The sequence below is a fragment of the Cherax quadricarinatus genome, chromosome 9, assembly GCF_038502225.1.
Source record: "Cherax quadricarinatus isolate ZL_2023a chromosome 9, ASM3850222v1, whole genome shotgun sequence".
Lineage (NCBI taxonomy): Eukaryota > Metazoa > Arthropoda > Malacostraca > Decapoda > Parastacidae > Cherax > Cherax quadricarinatus.
The window spans coordinates 56,370,271-56,376,270 of NC_091300.1; the positions used below are offsets into that span (position 1 = coordinate 56,370,271).

Consider the following 6,000-nt stretch of genomic DNA (forward strand, 5'->3'; position numbering starts at 1 on the left):
ACATGTGTCTAATTCAACATCATGTCGGTTCTTTGAACCATTCATCTACAATACTGTGAACTCGAGAATAAAAGATAAAGTACCATCCTCTTATCCCTTCCAGGATACTTAGAGAAAATTCAGTATAATACAGTGCTAACTGTGATATACACTCGTAATGCACCATAAAACTAAGTAAGCTTATTCAGGTATACACAAATACAGTTACATAGATTATCATACATAGCAGCATATGTGTAGAGAACCTAGGATAACCCAAAAAAGTCAGAGTGACTTATTTTCTCGATTTTTTTTTCGGTGCGTACTCGTTCTCGTCGATTATCTCAGAAGTAAGTTATTCATAAATTACAGTAATTACGACCGTTATAAATTCGGATTAGCAATGTTTTATAAGCAGGTAGTGCACAAACAGCTTCTCACAATGCCAGTACCCGGCTAGGACTTACCATATATGATTTGTGGTAAATAATTTTTTTCTCAGTTGTTTGTTGGGCTGTCTTATTGAAACTTGGTCAATGTATGATGGAAAGATTCTTCTTAACGTACATAAAAAATGAAAGAAATCGGAAGATAAATAATGGAGTTCACTTCTCAGCCATTAGACGTCTCTTAAAACTAAAAAAAAGAAAGATCTGTTTACAGCGAACGGTTCCTCGGAGTCTAGAAAGGACTTGTGCAGTGTTAGTTTTCTCTGTTGTTCAAGGTTTTCTCAGTGTTATTCAAGGTTTTTACATTTAGTTTAGTATTACACTGTGCATTCTATGGAATAATTAACTATTTTTGTGCTTAAAAATTAAAAAAAAAAAAATATTTACGTACAGTTCATAGGGGTCTGGAACGGAATAATCGTATTTACATACAATCCAGTGGGGAAATTAGGTTCAAGTCACAACCAAATCGGGTCGCCACCAGAGTTTTGGAAAGAATTATGGTCGTGACCAGAGGTTCCATTGTACTTATAAATTACATTCGTCTCTCAACCCTTGAGTGGAGAGGACATGCGCTGCTGCTGCCTTCTGGAGTTGTCTGGTGGCAGTTATATTTTCACAACAGGGCGCTGTCTAGCCGGCGTCGTATCAATACAGTCTGTATTGAATTGACAGTGGAGCTGTGACAGTGCCGTCTATGGAGTTACTTCTGTCTGCAATAATCCGTGATACCTATGGCATAGCCATCGAGGAGATTTGCAGAGTGGCGCTGAACGGCACAAAGAGGATTTTTGTGAAATTCAGCTCGGCAAGTGTGTATGAGGCAGTGGTGGATAAGTTCCAGGAGGTTGCCATACCTGTTAACCATACTGTGACGGTGCAGTTGCACGATGTTTCACGCTACTACACATGGGTTAAGATCAGGAATATGCCGTTAGAGGCGGATGCATCTGACATTCATTTTGCGTTGAGTAAATACGGTACGATACATACGGCCACTGCAGGAAGGTGGTCGGGCGGGCCATATGTGGGGATACCTGAGGGCACATACTCCATAAAGATGACGCTCTGTCATCCTATACCATCGTACGTGGTGCTGGATGATTTTCGAACTCAGGTTTTTGTGACATATGCTGGGCAATGTCGTACCTGTCGATTGTGTGGGTCGTATGATCACCTTGCTGCACAGTGTGGTAGGGGACGTGGTGATAAGGAACAGCAGCAACGATGTGATGTGGAGGAGAAGAGTGCAAACCAAGATCAACCGTATGCGACATTGCCTCAGCAGAATTTGTCATGGAGTGAGGAGGTTGAGAGGGCGGCAGAGATGGAGACAGCAGGTGCCGCGAGAGGGGGGGACACCCCTTCCTTGGACGTCGTACAAGTGTTGGATGAGGTTATCCCAGAAGTGACTGACAGCGATGCGGAAGCAACGATAACATCCGCATTGGGTGATTTTTTGGGAAACAAGAGTCTTTGTCAGGAGGGTACAGACCTGGATCTTGGGTCTGCTGTGGAGGAGGGCATGGTGAAGGCAGCTCAGCCTGAGGTGTGTGACAGGGATGCCTTGTTGGTGCGAACGGTGGAGGTGGAACTTCATCAGGACACCGCGCCGGATGACATGATACAGACTGAGGGCACTACGTGAAAGCACGCAGCAGTGCATTCTGATTCAGAATAAGCGCTTATGCCTGCACAGCGCCCAGGGAAGAAAACATGGGCAGATGTCATGCAGAGAGGTTTCAGTGGCACTCAGGGGCAGGGGTTGGGTAACAGTGTCCAGAAAGGGGTGGAGGGAAAGGGGTGCAATGAGACGATCATGTGACAAGTCGGTAATAGTGTCAAGAGGGAAACCCCCTTTGTCGGCTTTAAGTGCTTGACATTGAATATTAATGGTTTGAGGTCGCAGAGAAAGTGTGTGCAGTTTAGTGAATATTCGGTGCGTCATGGTGTAGACGTAGTGTTTTTGCAGGAACACAATTATACACCGGGATATGAGTTGAAGGTGGAGGGATATAACGTGTATGTTGAGCATGCAATCAGGTTGAAAGGAGGTGTAGCCATTCTGGTGAAGGAAACTAGCCCGTTGGTTGTGCGGCATTGTGAGGGGGGGGGGGAGGGAGGGGAGGGTGATTCGTGTGGATGGGTTATGGGGCCGGGCACAGATGACGTTGGTGTGTGTGTGTATGGCCCAGCAGAGGGTGATGGACATATGAAGAATAAATTTGTTAGGGGGGTTCTAGTATATTATTTGCATGGGATGCCAGGGGTAGCCGTGATAGGAGGTGATTGAAATTGTGTGATAAGGCGTAAGGATGTTGAACCAAAAGGGGCAGGGTATTGTTCGGGGACATTTGGGGATTTGTTATCTGGGGTAGGGTTGATGGACGTTGGGGGAGGTGGGGTGGTGGAGCATACATATATTAGGCACGGGTATGCTGCTAGACTGGATCGATTGTACGTGCCCAGAGCAGTAGTAGTGCACAGTGTGCGGGTGATGGACGTGGTATTTTCAGATCACAGGGGTGTTTTGGCAGATATATGTTGGGAGGGGTTGCCAAGAAGGTCTAAGGGATATTGGAAGTTAAATGTGAAGTTGTTGCAGAAAGAGGAGTGCCGACAGTCTTCTGTGCAGTTGTGGCAGGGGTTGGTGATGGAGGCGCCTGGGGATAGTGACCTGGTTAGTTGGCGGGACTCGATGGCGAAAACACGTATTAGAGAATTTTATGTCCGTAGTGGGAGGGAATATAACAGGTTGAAGTACAGGTATCAATGCTATCTTGAAGGGCAGTTGCGAGCTTATTACGAACGTGGGAGTGCCAGTTATCCGGTGGACGATATTGAGGGATTAAAGGAGGGTATTAGGGAATTGCAAAACGAAAGATTTGATGGTGCACGAGTTTTGGGTGGAATGTAAGAGGTGCTATGGGGTGATCGGCCTTCGGCATGCATGTTGAGGGGCCAGCGCAAGAGAGCGGCAACAGAGATCATGGGGTTAACTGTTCACATGGGGATGGAAGGGTATAGGGAGGGGCAGATTTTAGCGATGACTGATTGTATGAGTGGATATGTAGATACATGGTTTAAGTCATATATACAAAGGATGGGTATTCGAGATGTGGCGTTATGGGAAATGGGAGGATTTGTGCAGTGTGAGATTGATGGTACAGATTGGGAGACATTGGAAGGGCCAATCACGGAATGTGAGATTTGGTAAGCATTGTTGGGGGCGAGTTTAGGTAAGGCGCCGGGTGTAGATGGGCTGCCTAATGATTTTTATGTCAGGAATTGGGAAGTATTGAGAGGGTTTTTAGTAAGGTTGTTCAACGTCATGAAGGCTGATGGGGTAATGGGCGAGCAGCAAAGGACTGCTGCTCGCGAAAGGTGGACAGACCATGGTAGAGGATTACTGGGCACTTTCACTTATGTGCGGCGATTGTAAGTTATTTGCAAGAATATTAGGGAATAGAATCAAACAGGTGATAGGTAAGGTAATTGATAGAGGACAATAAGGGGTGCCGGGTAGGTCACTGTATGAAGGGCATGGTATGATTCGAAGTTTTATAGAGAAACAGGGGGAGTTCGGGGGTGGGGGAGTTTTGGCATTGGATTGGAGGGCAGCTTGCGATAGCATAGAAAGGGAAGCATTATGGAGTTTCATGCGTTGGCAGGGTTTCGGGATGGAAATTATATCCTGGGCGAAAACATTGTATCAGAGAGTGTCTATGAGAGTACAGGTTAACAGAAGGCTAGGTGTTAACATTCAGATGGGAAGGGGATTGTGACAGGGATACCCTCTGTGGCAAATTTGTTTGCGTGTCTACAGGATTCCTTTTATAGGGCAGTTAGGTGGTGTATTGCGGGAGGTTGGGTTGGTACTGAACGAGAGGGAGGGGCGGGTATAGTGGGATAGATGTGTGGACGACATGACTGTTTTGGTGAGGGATGATAGGGATTTGCATAGGGTAGGCAGGGTGGTGGACATGTTTGGTGAGGCTACTGGGATGAAAATTAATGTAGCAAAGTCCAAGTATATGGACCTAGGGGATAGAGTACATAGAGATGGGACTGTAGAGGGCGGGTGAAGTGTGGTGGATCAACTACTGATATGTGGGATAGTGTACGTGAGAGATGATAGGGTCGCGCAAGAGGCAAATTCGATGCGCATCGTGGATGGGGTTTTGAAAAGACTTGGCGGTTTGAGGGCGGCACAGCTAATGCTGCATCAAAGGGTTATTGTGACGAATGTCCTTTTGTATAGCAACCTATGGGACGTGGTGGTAATATACCCATTGAGGCGATGAGAGGTGCAACATTTGCAACATGGAGTTTTCAGATTTATATGGGGATCCTGTTGTGAATGGTTAAGTAGAGGGGTGGTGACGCTTCCTGTTGGCCGGGGGGGCTGGGGCTTATACCTCTAGAAAAAAGAATGGTGTGTATCTAAAATGGGGTTATATGAGTGAGGGGGGGCGAGGGGAGGGGGCTTGAGAGACTGTGCACAGATATGCAATGGTGGATTTAATGATTGGTGAGGTAATGTTGAGAGTTTTAATGACGGTGAGGGAACCGTCTTGCCTCAAATTGAGGATTCTTGAGAGGGTGGGGGGTGAGTCAGTGGTGGCGACAGTTGAGGGGGCATACCTAATGTATGCGTGGGAGAATATATGGAAATGTCTACGGCAATTGCATGTTAAACCGGGTGTACAGGAGGTAATGTTTAGATATTTACATGGGATCTTGCCGTCTGGGGTTGTGTTATTTAATAGGACACTAAGGGAGGGTGGGGAGTGCAAAGCGTGTGAATGTCTGGAGACCATTTTTCATGAGGTGTATTTTTGTAATTGTATAGAAGCTGCGCGGGTACGGTTAGGTAGATATAGGTGGGATGAGTCAGATGGTGGTGAATGCGGTTGCATATTTGGTCACTGATTTTAGTTATACGTCTTGGGCCATGAGGGAGGTGGGTGTGGATGAACGAATAAGGGTGTTAGCGGCGACCTTATATACAACTAAGTGTCGCAATAGGGAACTTTATGGGGGAAGATGGGAAACAGCTTTTACTGAGGGTTGCCAGAGTTTTCAGTTGAAGGATTAAAGGGATTTAAGTATAGAATAAGGGGTAGCGGCGGGCTAGTTTCCCGTGTGGTTAGGATATGATCCAGTAACATATATGCTTTGCCTGTGGTGTGAGTGAGGTGTGGGTGGTGGTATAATACATGTGTTGTTTCTTAATGATGTGATGTTCATGGGTAACAAATGTACGTAGTGTATTGACACACTACAACATTGTATGTATACGAGGTGTGCATACAGGTATGAACATAAAGTACTTGTGTGTTTAGGAATGACTGCATTCATGTAAGAGTGTAGGATATGAATAATGCTTGGTGTGATGTTATTAGGTATATCTGTATTTAGTGCTTCATAATGGATCGCACACTTTTAAGGTTGGTTTTTGCCAGCCTATGTAATCGTATATAATGTTTTCATAGGTGATATAGAGAGCACACATTACCTGGTGTTACTATTGTAAGCCATCAGCTTGTTTGGAATATGATGTGATGCAAAG

At 45.6% G+C, this 6,000-nt stretch overlaps 1 protein-coding gene across 1 annotated transcript in view; it reads left to right on the forward strand.

Moving 5' to 3' along the window:
- The window catches only part of LOC128686026 (phospholipid-transporting ATPase ABCA3), a gene marked incomplete at its 5' end in the record, with an annotated part of 271,789 nt that overhangs the window by 128,667 nt on the left and 137,122 nt on the right, over positions 1-6,000 (forward strand).